A 19,198-nucleotide genomic window follows, 5' to 3' on the forward strand; every position below is an offset into this window, starting at 1 on the left:
AAACTTATCTAGATATCTAGATATATATTGGAAAATATATCTATTAATCAGGGTTTAGTCAGGACCAATGAAGCCACTGTAGGTATCTAGATAGAAATTAAATACAGAGAATTATATATTTACAACTATTGAAAGGGCTGGTTGAATAAAGGTGACAAGGCTGGTTTCAGACATTCTAGAAGTGAGGTGATCACAGGGAAACTGAGCTATCTGTAGCACCAAAATGAGTGATTCTTAGAAGCTCCAAGTCAAAGTAAACCTTTCCTGAATCTTGGTTAACTATTCACAACTCTCCACTGAGCTGAGCACAAACCAATACAGAAGGGAATGTCAAATAGGTTATGGACACACTTTTAGCCACTTTGGTTAGAAAATCAAATGGCAATACTAATAGATCCTTTCAGGTAGAGAAAATTATGCATTTTCTAGGATTATGGCACCACTTTCCACGGATGCTTTCAGGAGTTCTACATCTTGTGGAAAACTACAGTATGATATGACCTTGGCAATGAATGAGCTTGTATTGTATTAAATGGAAAATCCCAAGTCTTAATCAAATCAGACCCAGATGATCTTGTCATCTCCTCATAATCATTTGGATTCCATTTATTCAACCCCGCGCCCACCACCAACATGTGCTCACTATTTCCAAAGCTAGCTTATGTCAACTTCACTTCAGGACCCCTTCTCAACCTGTAAAAACACATCTCATGATACCTTTAAAATCTCTATACCTGGACCTTTTTGTCTTATTACAAGCTTGACTTTGCTGTCTATTCCAATGTGCATAGGGGTAAAAAAAAAAAAAAAAACAAAAAAAAACTGCTGATGGCTCAATATTTTGTGTATGCTGTGTAAATTTATGTGTGACAAATCCATCAGGGACATCAGGCAGGAGATGTGATAAAAATTCTCATTCCTTGAATCTACTAAAGCGGAAAAAGTACCAGAATGTAGCAAATAAGGGAAGCCGCAATAGTTAATTATCATGACACACAGCTCATCTGTAATTAATCCTTTTCTTCAGCAGGATTCTGCAACTGTAGCATTAAAAAAAAACAAAAAACAAAAAAACAAAACAAAACAAAACAAAAAAACAGGTCAGATGATGCTTTAATTAAGGCTGTACAGTGTTGCTGCTTCTACAGCAACAAGAACTGTTTTTTGTCTATAGGTGTGTGTGAAGCACTACAAATATTTTCTTAACATCTTTACAGAGTGCTGTTTAAGCATCTTTGCTAGCATTATGTCTGGAGACAGACTGATTACAATTCAAAGGAGCTTTTCTGTTCTTCTCACACCCATCTTAAGAGCCACTAAAACAATCTAAATGTCATGCCAATGGGAGGAGACACTCTCACCAAGGAGCTAGAAATGAAACACGAGGTGCCATGGCACCTGGGAATGGAACTGTCTTGAAATTTACAGCCCTCTTAACCAGCTACCCAGGCTCAGATCAAGGGCCTGTGGTGTGTGCTGACTTGACAAGATCTGACTGGTAGTGAATCCACTACTATCACCCTGAAACAGTGATCCCCAGCTACAATACTCAGTGGTGGAATGTATTTTGAGAGAAGGTAATACAAAAGGAAAATTTAACAGTCACCCTATTGTGTCTGCAACTCTTTTACAAACTATTACATGAAATACTGGCAATAAGCCTTAGCTGGTCCCATTAAAAAAAAAAAAAAAAAAAAAAAAAAAGGCTTGTCCCATGTTTACGAAAAGATATTGCTATTGCCAAAGCAGTGAGTTGTACTGTAATAGACAGCTAGAACTCACCATTATCTGTGTTCTTTTCTTTGGTGAATGGTCAGCCACATTTCCCAGACTTGTTACAATGAGATGGGGTCATGTGACTTCTTCTCATTAATAAAACCTGAGAAGCAGCAACATGTGTCACCTCCATGTCAAGGCACTTTATAATGATTGTACCTTCTCCATCTTTTCTTCATTCTTCATTAGTCAGCTGATTTCAGATATTCCAATGGAGTATTTCCAAGCCCTAGAAGATGAAAGAAGCTTGTGTAGAAGACTCCCCATCCACTCCACCAACTTGCATTAGACTATGACACGAGCAAGTAAACCTTCATTGTGTAAAGTTACTGCATTAGAAAGTTTATGTTATAGAGCTTCACCTATGCTGGCTGATACATGCACTGCATTATTACATGTCTTTATATTGTTCCCCTAGTTCCTCCTGTAATTGGTAGTATGTATTTGCAAGACACGTGGCTAAATACAGGGAACTGGTGAGATTTTTTGTACCATAGCTTGTGCGAATAGCATTTTTCTCTACACTACAGCAAACTAATTTATAATAGTCTTAAAAACGTTGTTTCCCTTGACCAAGGTAATCAACTTGAACAATCTAATCAAGAAGTGACCAAGATTTGTCATTAAGTAGTCTATTTCTAAATCCTCAAAAAAATATCTAACTCAGCACTGTAGGGGTCAATAAATTTACAAGAAAATTATGCTGCCCCAGCCAGGATTTATGGAGTGGCCAGAAAAAGTCCTCCCTTGTTTGGAGGGCTCCAGAGACAGTCATCGTGGGTCTGTTAGGTTACATTGCCTACAGATAGTAGGCGGTCATTCTCCCATTATAAATTACATTATAAACTGCATAAATTATACAATTTATATTGATTTCTACCTGTTTTATTTGGTGGGATGATGTATCTATAACCCAGAAAGCATTCAATAAGCAATGGGGATGGATCCTTTGTATATTTCGCTGTGCATAGCCTATAAGCAAATGAATTTACCTATTGTTTGCCCTAAGAATATGATACTGTTTTCCTCAGTGGAGATCCCTATGGTTCTGATGAATAACTCCCTGAGATAATACTTTTGAGGCTCTCAAACAGATTTGGCTGCTTCTGTACACATTCAAAACCTTGTAAACACCAGCTTTCTGGAAAGATAGGAGTGGGGGTAAAGGATGGGAAAGATGAGGAATAGACATTAAAGGTTTGATCTTTTCCATATTATCTCCCAAAAAAAGTAAATTCAAGTTACCCTAGACAAGTCATTTCCATTTTCATACCTTTCTATTGTACATAATGATAATCACCTCAATGCTGTTACTTTCTTCAAAGCCAACTGGAGCTCTGGGACATAGAAGTTTAAGCCAGCCTCTTTCAGCTCTTTGCTTCAGATTTCATAATAATAGAGCCATTCGTAAACCATCAAAGAAGAATAAAGCCAGAAGTAGTCATTTTATGCCTACTTCACCTCTCTAGGCCCCGCACCTGATTCTGGCAGAAGTTGGCAAGGGCCTAAGGCAACTGGCTTCGCCTCTAAAAGTAAATGAAGTTATGTTTCTTAGAAGTATGACTACCACCATTGAGAAATCAAAGCCATTTTACCATTCATCCCATAGCAGGTATGTGACCTGCTTAGTATGCACCGAATAGCAAAAGCCCACTGACTTTGTCTTTTAGCCCTTGAGCCTTCATCTTAATGGACTCTGAAAGAGTAATAGGAGTAGGATTGTAAAAACTAGAAGAGAAAGAGCTGTTATTAGTGTTAAACTGTTTCAGGCCCCAGAAATTGACTTCATTTGACTTTTGAGAATGTATGTAAAGTCACCAATGTTTTGGCAAAACCCAGATACATGCCACGTATATGCCATATGGGAAATGTGCCCACAGTACTTAGGCTGTCTGCTGTTTGTAAACAGAAGCTATGTTACAGCACCTCCTATAGTGTGGGGACTAGCCCATGGTACTCCAGTGCTAGGACAGTGTGATATTGGGAGCTGCTGAAATGGAGACATGGGGGCTGTTAGAAATATTTTCTGGTGCACCTGGGTGGCTCAGTCGGTTAAGCGGCCGACTTCGGCTCAGGTCATGATCTCACGGTCCGTGAGTTCAAGCCCCACGTCGGGCTCTGTGCTGACAGCTCAGAGCCTGGAGCCTGTTTCAGATTCTGTGTCTCCCTCTCTCTGACCCTCCCCTGTTCATGCTCTGTCTCTCCCTGTCTCAAAAATAAATAAAACGTTAAAAAAAAAAAAAGAAATATTTTCTCAGTTGTCATCATGACAGAGACCAGCAAAAGAGAACTGGCCCACTTGGGACACAACACCTCTCCCAACACATCCTCTTATTTCACTCCCCTAATCATCACCTTTAGCAGTATAGGATGGAAAGAAGGAAAGTCAGACGAATGAATGAACAAATAAAAGAAAGAAATCGAGAGCATTTAATTGATTCCACAAGTTATATAGTCTTGAGTTTTTCCCCTTCTTTTCATTAACGATAATAAAGCAAATTCCTAAACTTGGAATTAGTTATGCAAATATTCTGTGCTTTCTTTGTTTAAAAGTTGTTAGCAGCAACTAGGACATCAGAATGTAAGTAGTATCAGGTGTGTATTATTATACCCAGCTGAACAGCTGCAGAACTTACATTTAATTTCATATGTTATGCTTAACCCTTACCTCCCTGCAATAATAGTGGTTCTTGTATAAAGTTTTCATGAGCTTCTCTCTAGGAGCCCTTGCTAATAGTAGTAAAGAATGCATGGGGACACCTGGGTCGCTCAGTTGGTTAAGTGACCAACTTTAGCTAGGGTCATCATCTCGCAGTTCATGAGTTCGAGCCCCACGTCAGGATCTGTGCTGACAACTCAAAGCCCGAAGCCTGCTTCAGATTCTGTGTCTCCCTTTCTCTCTACCCCTCTCCCACTCATGCTCTGTCTCTCTCACTCAAAAAATAAACAAATATTTAAAAATATCTTTAAATAAATAATAAAAAAAAAGAATGCATGGATAATTTGGAGAACTCAAAAATCTCATTGTAGGCAATGGCTTCTCAAATTCTTTCATCTAAGAGTGGACCAAGATACCAGATTAAATTTCCTCTGTCCTGTCCATTGTCTGGGGGTACAGAGGATGGAGTAGGGAGGGGGCTTACAATAGGTAAAGTAGTGAAGGAAGAAGAAAAAGCAAGAAATCCAAATGTGGTAGTCTACGTTTTGGATAATTACTCCCTAGAAAATGAAATCACCAATGTCATCCACCAGTCAATAAACATTTTCACTGTAGAATATACTACAGAAAAAAAATATTGCACACACCTTGCACACTTAGAGCTAAATATTTGGTTGGAGAAATGTTATATCATGGAAGAAATTATTTCAGAACATGTAACCCTAGTAGCAGTCAAAATTCACAAAGGTGACAGATGGCTGTGGGCCAACATAGAAAATTTGAGTTAGGCCTTTAAAGGGTAATTTTTACATTAGTGTGGAAAAAATAGTGACTTAGAGTTCTTGCAAGTCTTGCTTTAAGTCATGTGATTACCCAAAGGCACCAAAAGTCTAGAGCCCACAGTAGACATAAAGAAGTATTTCCTCATATCAGAAATGCGTGCTATTTGGGACCACTTTGTTACTACGTTCTAGCACTATTTGGAAAATAAAGTGAATTTTTTGGGAGGATGGCAAAAAGATTTATATTATGTCTTCTAAAGTTAGAAGAACAAAAGCAAAGGGCTAAGTCATCATTTCTGCTCACTATGCCAGGTTGAAAGAGAAGGTCCATTGGTTGGATGCCTGCTAAATGAGATGCCACATGCTGAGCACTTTTCAGGAGATGCCTAGTTTTTTTCCCTCATAGCAAACATCTGAGGTAGTTGTTATACAGGTAGGATTTATCCAGGTCAGAATTCTATTCCCCAACCCTAAACCACTTCTAGAACTCCATGCTGTCTGATCTGGACCACATATGGTCTATCAACATTTGAGCTGCTCAGAAGAACTAAACAGCAGAGTAGATTAACTGAAGGTACAGTTTAGTCCAGCTTTCATTTGACGCAGCTGCAGATATTTGGAAATGTGAATAACATAAGTGAACAATTTGCCTAAAACCATACAATAATAGTCCTATTAACTCCACTAAACAAGGGAATATAAGATTCACTGTCCACACACACATACGTGCGCAGAGATACACAGAGGTGCCGACCCATGCATACACACTCTCTGACACTCCATGCACACACCACCACTGCCATCTTCACCACACCACACACATACAAACACACACAATCCTTTGATTCTCACTCTTCCCACTAAAACAGTCCAGCTCCTGGCACATCACCAAAGCAAAGCTGATTCTTTGGCAGTTCAGGTAGTTTAGTCTGGGTCACTTTAACGGATCTGATCCCTTAAATATTCACTACTTAATTGGCACCACAGATCTCTTAATTCTGTAGATGTGGTACCTACAAAAAAATTATTAGGCTATCCATGGCTATTTTTACAAACACAAGATGATGAAATACAGACAAACATCACAAAGACTACAAAAACCGAGGACACTGGACCCAGGCTGCATGCCCTCCCCTAACTCCCATTCTAATTGCTGTGTCCTCTCCTGAACATAGTAACCACAAAAATGTGTATTTCTCTGGACCTCTGGCAAGGTGAGATGTGAGTCATCAGGAGCCTTCAGAAAGGCCCATCCTTGTAGGCAAGAGCAGCTATTGAAGGGTTTGGAGGGATTTGATGGGAGAGCCATTTATCAGTAAATTCTTAAGTGCTGATCAGACGCGATATGGAGTGACCCTGTACCTCAAACCTCAGGCCAACCTGGAAACACACTGATTAAAAATGTGGAATTGGGATCCTACCCCTCCTCTCTTCTCCAGAACCCCACAAAAGAAAAAAAATACATACATACTTCTGGGTTCTTCAGACTTTTGATCCTTTCACCTCTGGTCTCAAACAAAGATTGTTTTAGAACTTTCTACCTCTGAGTGGTAAATTTTCATTTTCTGCCCTCCTGCTGATTCTGTGTGGTGGGGATGGAATTGAGCCAGGGTGGGGGTGGAGGTTGCTGATGCTGAGTGAAAATTAAATGACCCAATGAATTACTCTTTGTTGGTAATTTCTAATGTCTCTGCCAGGTAATATCCATTTCCATAGAAATTTGGATGCCTTATCCAAAATAAATGATGCTAAAGGTTATACTGTAATAGGCCAGCAGGAAAAAACTGCGGCATTTGTAGAGTACTTCAGATCTGACCATATAGATAGCAACATAATGCATATGGATAAGCCAACTTTGGGCTTATGCACATAGAACGCATGGGGTGGGGAGAACGTCATTAATCTCTATGTCAAAAGCTTATTTAAAAAAAATCACTGAGTGTTTAAATGATTCATTTCATTGAATGGTAAGTAAAAGGAAATCAACCTACTTTTTTATGGTCTTTGCTTCTGATTACATCACAGGCTGTAAGTTGCAAGCCCTCTAGACTCTAACTGAGGCTATTCCTGGCATTTGCTCATCTCCTGGGTAATGTGATACAATTTGGGCAGTGGTTGTTTACAACTGGCCCTTTGTGACTAGCTAAAAGAGAGATGATGGACCTAGATCACTAAAATGGGCAATCAGCAGGCTGCAGGTATAAAGCAACACGGCCTCTTTGTTGGTCTGAATGCCCACATTGAAACAGGATGATTTCACCTGGTGCAGCACCTTCCAAAAGATAGCATCTCCACATCCCTGCTCATGCTCAAGTGCCTCTAGATGGGATTAGACTAGAATGTGCCATCACAAAAAGGCATGACCACACAGAATTTACAGATTTAAATAGGCAAAATGTTGTGAGAAGCAACTAAACTGATGTTATGTGATGACAAGCACTGCCCTCCTAGACCTCATACTCTGGTTGAAGAAACACGACTCTCTTACATGAAACAACTAGAAAACAATGCCAGAAAACCCAAAAACAAGTGCTAAACCATGTGGCAAGAGAGTATACAATATTAGAAAAATGTAGGGACAGCCTTGATTAGTAGATCAGATTCGAAATAAATTCTGATTTTAAAATGGAGAGATCCTCTGGAAAGAGGCAGGAGACTGGCTTGGGCTGGACCAAGTGAGAACAAATAAATAGAGACTCTTTATTTTTATTCATTCCATTTATTCAACAAATAAATGAGGAAACACTACATGCCAGTCAGTCTGCAAGGAGCTGAGCATACTTTATGGAGTATGACAGAAACCTAGGGGAAACAATGAGGGAAATGAGAGAAAGAGGTATGTGACATAAAGAGATAATATATGGAAAACACTCCTTCAGCAGAAGAAATATGTGTGTCCACTCTATGAAAAGAAAATTGCTATTAAAAAGAACATTTGTCCTAGTTGTAAACCAGCACTAGGGACAACAACAAACCAAGGTGGAATGTTCCTCCTTGGCATCTTATATTATTTTTATTCCACAGTTAGTAAATTTTATTCCTACCATTATTTACTAATAATCATGCAGTACTTGAATTCAAATATTTGATCTAAATTTCGCACATTTCTGAGATAAAAATGCTTTCGACAGAAGAGTTTGAAATGGTAATATATATGTATATATATAATATTATATTATATTATATTATATTATATTAAGCATTTTCTTTATAGTTGTACGGTGTAGTGAAAAAAGTTCATGAATTGGAATCAAAACCCTAGCTTCAAATGCCATGTGTACCACTTATTGGCTATGATCTTAGGCAAATTTCTAATTATTTCTGAACTTGAGCTTCCTTATCTGTAAAAAGATCCAAACAATAGGGTTTTTGTGAGACCCAAATAAGATATTATGGATCTATGTGTCATGTGTCATTATACTAGTAGGAACCTCTATTATTGTCTGTGTAATAAAGAAAGATGTATATTATGCTATATCATGTTTTTTTTTTGGGGGGGGGGTTGTTTTTGTTTTAGATCTTTCATTGCCCAGCACAATGCCTGGCACTTAGTAGATAATACATATTTGTTGAAAGAAAGAAAGAATAAAAAGATAATGCTTCTGATCATCTTGATAGAACTTGTGCTCTGAATTCTTTTTCTAGGAGTGGTAAAGAATATTACAGCTGGTAGAGCAAGGTTTACTATACATAGCCTTGGAATAGTTTTTGTTTTCCACCTCTCTGCAGCAAGCCAACTGGCCCTTACGGGAATCAAACTCATACCCTTGGCATCTCGGACTACAGTTTGTTCTAACCAAAAAAAGTGAATCAGCCTACACAACAGAGAAAAAGACAACTGTGCCTACTGAGCCCAGTCCTATAGGCAAGGATGTGTGCAGGCTTAAGAGGCCCATTTTCTAAATGATACATGGATCTAAGAGAATGGAAAGGCATGATTTGTGTCCTTTTTAAGGAAAACAGATATAATGAGCTCACACTTTCAGCTTCCACGCATCCAAACAGTGAGTTAGGGGAATCACAGAATCTAGAATCCCTCGTTACCAGACTTTCAGACATATCGTACCCTTCACTTTCCTAGATTTTCACCTCTGTGTAATGCATACAGACATATGGGTAAATCAACAACAACCCTCAAGGAAGCTATAACCACTCAGCATGTACATTTTGCAGCTCCTTCAACTTGCTTCCCATCCTGCCTATCCCCTTGCACAAATCAGGTTTGAATGCCCGAGCTTGTCACCTGGTATACAAAAATGCAGTCTAACACTGTATTTATTAGCAACCCCTTTCCCTTATGTTTAATTTATTGTTACATTTTTTAAATGTACAAACAGTTATACCAGTTTTATACACAAAACCACAGGTACCGTTTTGTAGCTGTCAAAATTCCAGCAGCCTGTGGAGAGAGACAGTTGAATAGATGTCTTATGCTGCCATCTAGTGCTTTTGTTAAGACACAGGCTTGTCCATGTTTCTGGAAATGAGGAAACAAAGGCAGCTCAAGGCACCCAAATTCTGGAACAGCTACTGATACGCATTATTAAACAGATGCATTTATGACACTTGGATCATATTCCCTGGAACCAAGCAACTTAACTTGTTTTCACACAATGGCAGCTTACATCCGTGCTCTTGCCTGGCGAAGTGCTGGCCTTCTACCCTGGAGGCACCTGGTTTAAATCCAAACTGACTGGGCAACAAAATGTCCCTTTGAGCCTCTTTCTACAGCTCCCATCTGGCTGAGGTTCTGTTGGCATGTCTCATCTTCCAGGAGAGATGATTTGATCTGAATGCCTTGTCTATTACTTCAGTTTTGGGAGAAGGTACAAAGGAGTCAGATAGTTTTCTTTTTTTTTTAAATCATTATCTTTAAAATTGACTAAACAACAGCCATTTTCTTTTCAGTGGCCAAAAGTAATGCTTCTGAATTTTCTTTTGCTCCTTAGCTCATAAGATTTGTAGCATTAGTTAGATCCTAGATCTGCTTTCAACTCCCTCCCTTTATCTTTTCCTAGATTTCAAAAGTACCTTTCTTCTCAATCAATCAGCATGTCTCTCTATTGCACACATGCTATGCTAAAAGCACTGTACCAGGCACTGGTTGATGGGTGGATAAATAAAAAGAAAATAACTTTTCCATCTGTGTCTCTGATCACTTCCTGCCTCTGGCCTCTAAGAGACTTTATCTTCCCTCTCTTTCTAGATTATTTCATCCTTTCTTCTCTAATGTCTCTTTTTCTTGCCCAATACAAGCCTCTCTTCTAGTTAAATATGGAGTTTCACTTGATCATTCTGTACTTTCCTGCTACCAGAAAATATCTTTCTGTACTTGTATCTTTCCAAGCTTTGTTTTTTATCTCAGTGAAATGAAAACTTCACTGACCCACTATCCCACTGTTCAAATATGGAACCAATTGCCTGACAAATTAGGGGGCATCCTTCCAACAAGGTGGCGGGAATATCTGTTAGGGATACAGACTGTGAAAGTGATTCCTGAAATAAAGAGGAAGTCACAGTGGATGACCTCTATGTCCCTTCCAACTTTGATTCCACCCTTTTCAAACTGAGTTCTATTATAATCTTCCCTTTTTTTCACCAGCTACTCCCTACTTAATCCTGTCTGTAAACTCACTACTTTCTAAAAAAGGAAATCAGCTTTTCCAGAAGGTCAAATGGTCAAATTCTGCTCCTAGTCTATGAATTCATTGCTTCATCATGGCACCCTGACTGTACCTCTTTCTCGAAGCACTCTCTTCTCTACTTTACTCATTCTGTTTCACAAATACCTCATTGTTTTCAATTTTTCACCTATATCTTCTTCTTTGGGGACTTTATCAAACTTGGGTTTTGTCTATAAATGTTTGTGACTTTACAAATGTATTTACCTATTCCCATTGTATCCTTACACAATGGTGATGATGATGGTAATCGATGACAATTTGCTCACAAGAGTTTAGCTCCCATTTCTTCAAAGACAGTTCCAAAATCCTCCATTTCCACAGTGATTTTACAACCTCTTTCCATGTCCATATCACCACTTACCTTTGCAACAGAATAGTTCTTGGCTGTCCCATCAACACTATGATAAGTAAACTCTGGGCTCTGACTCTTGCCTCCAAGCAGACATGCTTTCCAAGTATGTCCATTGCTATCAATGGCAACAATATGCCCAATTTTCAACTCAATTTAACACCTTAGATTCATTTTGGATTTATCCTTCTTTTATCCCCCATATTTAATCTTTCCCAATCTTGCAAATTCTTTCTTGATTTACTTCATATATACAGCTTCATTTCCATTTATGTAGTCTTTGCAAATGGGTTTAAATCCTCAATGCCTTATACCTAGGTTGTAGAGTAATTTCAAGGAAGCTCTTCTGTCTTCTAATTCCACTCCTGTACCAGATTATCTCACAAAAAAGCTTGGTTAGTCTTTCAACCACTTTGCTATTATGTAACCCACCTGTTAAAAATCCATAATAGTTTCTTATTGCCTCTTAATACCACATCAAATTTCTGTAGCTTCACATACTCAAGGCTCTTTGCCAATTACATCCCACTTTCTCTGAACACATGTTCCCTGAACACATGTCCAACTCCAATTTGTCTCTTGGCATCACTTGTACAGGAATATTTTGCACACAGAAGTCTTCCCCCCGCCCCCCCTCCCCGACCCATTCACTCCTTCCAAAACCTAGGTCTTATTAACCTCTCAAAATACACTTGCCCCTTGATAGCAATCTAAGGTGGATCACACTTGTCTCAGATCTCTCCTCTGAGATCCTTCCTCAAGTGGTCTCACTTTAAGGGAAATATAAATGTTCACAAAAAGCTGGACCACAGGCTATGGCCTGAGGATTCATCACCCCCTATAGTTGCTCCCTGCTTTCTGACATAGGTGCGTGATGCTGTTATGCCTCAGCAGGAATGCTGTGTGACATCTGTTTAGTGTAGTTTGTTACTGACACTGGACACTCAGGTTATTTTCAGATTAAAGAGTTTCTTGGAACAGGCTACCCTAGATGAGCAAGGAAGATGAAGTAAGAGGGCATTTCAACAACTTTTGACACTGTGATATGATGCACCCACTTTAACATAATCATCTTGATGTAGCTGTTTTGACACCAAAAATGGCACTTTCAATGTATAAAAATCACTGTTTTCTTTGTTGTGTCATCACTAATTGACATGTGAAACCAACGTTTTTGACTCTTACTATACCTTTACCTCTCACCATGATGCATATTTTAAAACACTAAAAGACAGAAGTTAAAATATTATGTCAAAGCCATGATTCCATGTTGAAAATTCCTGTATATGCCAAAGCAGCCAGGTCTCAATGTCAATGACACACCTGGCCTTGAAAGTGAACTGGTGATAGTGGTGTGACAGCTGACAACAGAGCTCTGAGGAGAAGGCACTAGCATATTCATGGGTCTCAAGCTGGTAGGACAAACATCCTAAGAAAACTATAGCCAGTAGGTGTGGTTCCCTATGAAGAAGTCATTAGAAGTAAACTTGTAGGTTACTGGTCCCAGTAGCAGGGAATGTTCTTCAAGAGCATGCAATGGATGGGTAATTGGGCCCCTAAGCAAGAGCTTAAGCTGCCTAATGCTCCCACATCTCTCACAGGCTAACCCTGGAGATAAATGCTTATTACTCCTTTCTTGCAGTGCTAGAAGTAAAGTTGAACCAGAAGAGAGCATGGTTTAGAGGGTCTTAACAGTATGATCTTCAGTTTTATCAAGAGTGTGGTTTATATTTCTTCAAAAGAAAGTTCCTTACAGACAGCTAGTTTCTTTTTCACCTTACAGCATTTCATCATTTCTGAATCTAGTATGGGATTCTGCACCTCACAATTGCTTAGTGTTAACTGTACACATGAGTGATTTAGCCCTGGCAATTCAAAAAAGTTTGCTGTAGTTTAAAGAGATAGATCTCCTTTTTCTCTGACAGAAAAAAAAAAAAAAATAATAATGTTTATGGGTAAGGAGGGAACCATGAGTGTCAAAAGTATTGTTTTCTTGTTCATTTATTTACTTGTTTACTGCCTGCCTCCCTGAACCCCACCCTTCACTAGAATGTATGCTCCCTGAGAGCCAGAACATTGCTTATAATCACTGATGTTGTCCCATGCTTTGCATAGTGATTGGCACATAGTAGATACTCAGTAAATATTTATTAAAGAAATAATTACTTTTTTCATTAGGAAAAGAGGGTCCCTTTGGACTAACAGTTCCAAAAAGGAGTTGTTTGGTCTGTTCCAAAACAGCTTTGTGATTAGCTATGTTTTTCTCTGGGCCTTTTTCTGCTCAGAATCCCTGCCAGGGAAGAAATGCTAAAACTCCCATCTTTTAAATATGTAGATCCCTGACATTTGGTTGCTTCATGAATTTTACATTGCATAATGACAAGTGTTTAATTTTATAAACTGCTCCTGTAATAGATCATTTTCAAGAAGAGGCATAATCTGGAAATGCAGTGTAAAGTGCTGTTGCCGAATTAGACAAATGTCTTCCCTCAGCCAGCGATCCTTTCTGTAGTAAATGTTTTCAAGCACTGACGGATTGGAAGCCATGGAAATAGTCTCAACACCCAGCTGGCTGAGTGAGTCAGAAATGAGATGGTCCATGGATCTTTCTCTCTTCCAGGCTGGTGTGTACCAACCCTCAGAATATCTCTGGAATGAAGGAAACACAAACAATTGATTTGTTTCCTGAGGCCCAAATGGTCTTACTAGGCCTGATTTTTAATTCTTTCTTCATTACTATAAAAATGGAAGTGAGAGAAGTAGAGGAAAGAAATAATTATTTCTGGGCTCTAAAAAAGGGAGTTTAGTGCCTTATGGTCTATGTATCAGGCCTCTGGATCAGCTCATGTTGGTTTGAGGTTATGATTGGAAGAGAAGCCACACTCTATGGATAATCCATGCTTCATATCCCACATTTCTGCCATTGTTTGGCCTCAGGAAACTCAATGACTCTCCTTGTGCCTTGATTTTCTTACCCAAAAATACATTAAACAGGGTTCTCTTTTTAACAGATTTCTGATTAAGAAAATTGAGATTAGTCTTCAAAAGTAAGTGGTTGTAAAAACTCTATGTTGAAAGAAATAAGGCAGTTTCATAAATTATATATAAAGACCATTCATTACAAGTATTTCAAGCAAGATCATCCTTATCGTGAAGGTGCTGTATAAATTCAGTGGAAACACGGAAGAGAAAATTTGATTTGTCAAAGGTTAAGAATGCAAATTCATAAGAAATATGGGCCCTAAGAAGACATCCGGATGGCCAACAGGCACATGAAAAGATGTTCAACGTCGCTCCTTATCAGGGAAATACAAATCAAAACCACACTCAGATACCACCTCACGCCAGTCAGAGTGGCCAAAATGAAGAAATCAGGAGACTATAGATGCTGGAGAGGATGTGGAGAAACAGGAACCCTCTTGCACTGTTGGTGGGAATGCAAATTGGTGCAGCCGCTCTGGAAAGCAGTGTGGAGGTTCCTCAGAAAATTAAAAATAGACCTACCCTATGACCCAGCAATAGCACTGCTAGGAATTTATCCAAGGGATACAGGAGTACTGATGCATAGGGGCGCCTGTACCCCAATGTTTATAGCGGCACTCTCAACAATAGCCAAATTATGGAAAGAGCCTAAATGTCCATCAACTGATGAATGGATAAAGAAATTGTGGTTTATATACACAATGGAATACTACGTGGCAATGAGAAAAAATGAAATATGGCCTTTTGTAGCAACATGGATGGAACTGGAGAGTGTGATGCTAAGTGAAATAAGCCATACAGAGAAAGACAGATACCATATGGTTTCACTCTTATGTGGATCCTGAGAAACATAACAGAAACCCATGGGGGAGGGGAAGGAAAAAAAAAAAAAAGAGGTTAGAGTGGGAGAGAGCCAAAGCATTAGAGACTGTTAAAAACTGAGAACAAACTGAGGGTTGATGGGGGGTGGGAGGGAGGGCAGGGTGGGAGGGAGGGCAGGGTGGGTGATGGGTATTGAGGAGGGCACCTTTTGGGATGAGCACTGGGTGTTGTATGGAAACAAATTTGACAGTAAATTTCATATATTAAAAAATAAAAAAATAAAAAAAATAAAAAAAAAAAAAAACAATAACCAAGACATGGAGATAATGTAAGTGTCCATGAATATATGATGAAGGGATTTAAAAAAGTGTGGTTTGTATATACAATGAAATATTTTTCCTCTATAAAAAGAAATAAAATTGTACTATTTGCCAAAACATGGATGGACCTCAAAGGCATTATGCTCAATAAAATTGATCAAATAGAGAAAGACAAAAAAAAAAAAAAAAAAAAAAAAAAGAAATATGGGCCCAATATATCTAATATAAGCCCAATATATCTGATGTGTTTCTTATTTATTTTTATTTATTTTTTATTTTTTTTAATGTTTATTTATTTTTGACAGAGAGAGAGACAGAGCATGAGCGGGGGAAGGGGCAGAGAGAGAGAGAGGGAGACACAGAATCAGAAGCAGGCTCTAGGCTCTGAGCTTTCAGCACAGAGCCCAACACGGGGCTTGAACTCACAAACTGCAAGATCATGACCTGAGCCGAAGTCGGACGCTCAACTGACTGAGACACCCAGGCGCCCCTCTGATATGTTTTTTACAAAGAGTTGCACAACAGATACCATATGGTTTCACTCTTATGTGGATCCTGAGAAACTTAACAGAAACCCATGGGGGAGGGGAAGGAAAAAAAAAGAGGTTAGAGTGGGAGAGAGCCAAAGTATAAGAGACTGTTAAAAACTGAGAACAAACTGAGGGTTGATGGGGGGTGGGAGGGAGGGGAGGGTGGGTGATGGGTATTGAGGAGGGCACCTTCTGGGATGAGCACTGGGTGTTGTATGGAAACCAATTTGACAATAAACTTCATATATTGAAAAAATAAATAAATAAATAAATAAATAAATAAATAAATAAATGGAAAAAATAAAAAATAAAAAGAGTTGCACCAAAAGAGATTACAGTCCGTTACCCATGGTCAATCCTTAGGGAGTTCTGTCAGTCAACAAGGCAGACTCATGTAGCAGACAGAACAGTACAGAAGAATCAGGAGATCTGAGTCTAGATAATGTTCATGGAGTGACTATTGTATCTCAGGCACAGGATAATTTTATAATAATAAAGGCTAAAAAACTTGTCCAAGGCTACACAGCTGGGATTCATATGCAGCAGGCAGATCCTAATGCCATACTCTTAACCATTATGCCATATGGCCTCCTGGTAAAATAATTTCTGGCAAGTCACACTCATTTCCCATACCTAAGCTTAGGTTGAACTACATAATCTCTAAAGTCTTTTCCAGATATAATATAACAGTAGATTGGGCAAGCTATTCTGTTTCTTTGACAGAATATATCAGTATACCTTTATTTTGCAGAAAAAAAATATATATGTATACATGTCCTTCATGCTTTTTGATGCTTTGCTGATTGTGTCAACAGCAAACTCATGCCATCCAGGCTTTACTGACCTTAATTACTTTTAAGCAATCTTTCTCTTGTGTTGTTGATTCCCTGCCCCAATACCCACAGCAGCTGTTCCAGATATTATTTACTCTCTTCCAGTACTCAACCGCACTTACAATCCCCTCCCCCATACCTCTCACCTTTAGAAGATAATCTTCCAAGTTTTCTGAGATCAGTGTTCCTGAAACTACTACTCTTCACTTGAAAATAAATTTTCACTATTCCTTCTCTGCCTATTTAAAGGGAAGAGTATCTGTCTTGTCTTTTCAGAAATACCTTCTCTGCCTGCTCCATCTTATGGAAACTTGATCTATAATTTCTCCTTTCTTTTATGTTTTCCATCTCTTAATCTTCTCCTCATCGGTCTAGGAACATACTCAAGTCAGGGGGCTGGAGCAGACCTGGACATGAACTCACATGGTTGAAAATCTCTTCCATGCCAAACACTGTGTTAGACAACTTGCACGTAATGTTTTATTTAGTCCTCACAGCAACCTCAAAAGGTTGATTTTATCATTGGGATGTCATATGATGGAAAATATAATGCTTAAAAACCTTAAGTGACTTGGCCAAGGTCATTTAGAAAACAAATGTGTGCCAGGATTTAAACCAAGTTTGACTCCATCTTGGATATCCTGTCCACTTTATTTCACTTGTTTCTTAAATAAATAACCCTTTCCTGCAACCCTGCTGTTTTAAGCTTTCTTTGTGTCTTTCACTGCCAAACTAGTTAAATATGGCAAGTGTTTATTAAATACTACTTATGTGCAAGTGACCAAGCTCTATGCTTCCTCCAAGGGAAGACAAAGATAAATAGCATTATTTTTATCTGCCAGAAGCTTACAACCTAGTAAGTATGAAATATGTAAACAATAATAAAATGAGGCAGAAAGAAGTGCTAAAGTGATCAGAATTTTCTGAGAATACAAAGAACAATTAACTCTAAGGAAAGATCACAGCAGAGAATTTCATAAAATAATGCTTTTGAGTCCCTCTTGAAGCATTCAAGTCACTTCCACTTGATCTGCAATTATACTTGGGGATGTGTCTTCTCATTCCTCCCTTTCTGTTCTCGCACCTGTACAACCACCATAGTGTCAGAATTGTCTTAACTCCAGACTTTCTCATTCCAATCCAGCCTGCAAAAAAATTCTTCTAGCTGGGTTGCCCTTCATTAAGCCCATCTCAGAAATAACCTTTGTGGCTCCCTAGTGCCCAGTGAGGAGGAAAAAATTCATTAACTTGATCCTCAACAAATAGAGGTGCACCCTGTGGAGTTGTTATAAAGATCAAATGTGATAACATATGGGGGGAAGATGTGAAAACCATAGAATATCCTAAAGATAAGCTATTACTAATATTATTATATACCCTACACTTGGGCCAGTGTCTGTTCTCTGAAACCACCCTTGGCCTTATAGCTTATGTCATCCATGTTCCTATATTGCCCTCCCTCCTCATTCTAACTCTAAAATTCTATAATATATATCTCTCAAGTTCTAGCTACAAAAGTTACAGTCCTAGAAAAACATTTCTCAACAGCTTAATGAAAATTTCTTCTGGGAAAACTGAATAGCAACACGCAAGAATGAAACTAGGCCACTTTCTTACACCATACACAAAAATAAATTCAAAAAGGATTAAAGACCTAAATGTGAGAGTTGAAATGACAAAAATCCTAGAAGAGAACACAAGCAGTAACTTCTTTGACATCAGTCACAGCAACTTTTTTCTAGACGTGTCTCCTGAGGCAAGGGTAACAAAAGCAAAAATAAACTATTGGGACTAACATCAAAATAAAAAGTTTCTGCACAGTTAAGAAAACAATCAACAAAACTAAAAGACAACCTACTAAATGAGAGAAGATATTTGTAACTGACATTTCTGATAAAGGATTAGTATCCAAAATATATAAATAATTTATAAAACTCAACACCTAAAATCAAAGAATCCAATTTTAAAAATGGGCAGAAGACATGAAGAGACATTTCTCCAAAGAAGACCTACAGATGGCCAACAGGCACATGAAGTGTTCATCATCACTTACTATCAGGGAAAGGCAAATCAAAACTACATTGAAATATCACCTCACACTTGTCAGAATGGCTAAAATCAACAACACAAGAAACAAAAGGTGTTGGCAAGGATGTGGAGAAAAAGGAACTCTCTTACACTGTTGGTGGGAACACAAACTAGTACAGCCGCTCTGGAAAACAGTATGGAGGTTTCTCAAAAAATTAAAAATAGAACTACCCTATGATCCAGCAATCCAAATACTACTGGGTATTTACCAAAAGAATGCAAAAACACTAAAATGAAGGGGTACATGCACCCCTATGTTAGCTGCAGTAATATTTACAGTAGCCAAATTATGGAACCAGCCCAAGGTTCCATCAATTGACGAATGGATAAGAAGAGGTGATACACACACACACACACACACACACACACACAC

At 38.5% G+C, this 19,198-nt stretch overlaps 1 long non-coding RNA gene across 2 annotated transcripts in view; it reads right to left on the minus strand.

Annotated features, from left to right (window-relative positions):
* Positions 1-874: 874 nt before the first annotated feature.
* Positions 875-19,198, minus strand: part of LOC122222420 — a 63,060-nt gene continuing 44,736 nt past the window's right edge. For both annotated transcript variants that reach the window (XR_006203747.1, XR_006203746.1), the window contains 3 exons: positions 9,588-9,694; positions 1,783-2,005; positions 875-1,040 (listed from right to left, as the gene is read on the minus strand). This is a non-coding gene — a long non-coding RNA (uncharacterized LOC122222420). The remainder of the gene's footprint in view (positions 1,041-1,782; positions 2,006-9,587; positions 9,695-19,198) is intronic.

Source organism: Panthera leo, chromosome B3, assembly GCF_018350215.1.
Source record: "Panthera leo isolate Ple1 chromosome B3, P.leo_Ple1_pat1.1, whole genome shotgun sequence".
Lineage (NCBI taxonomy): Eukaryota > Metazoa > Chordata > Mammalia > Carnivora > Felidae > Panthera > Panthera leo.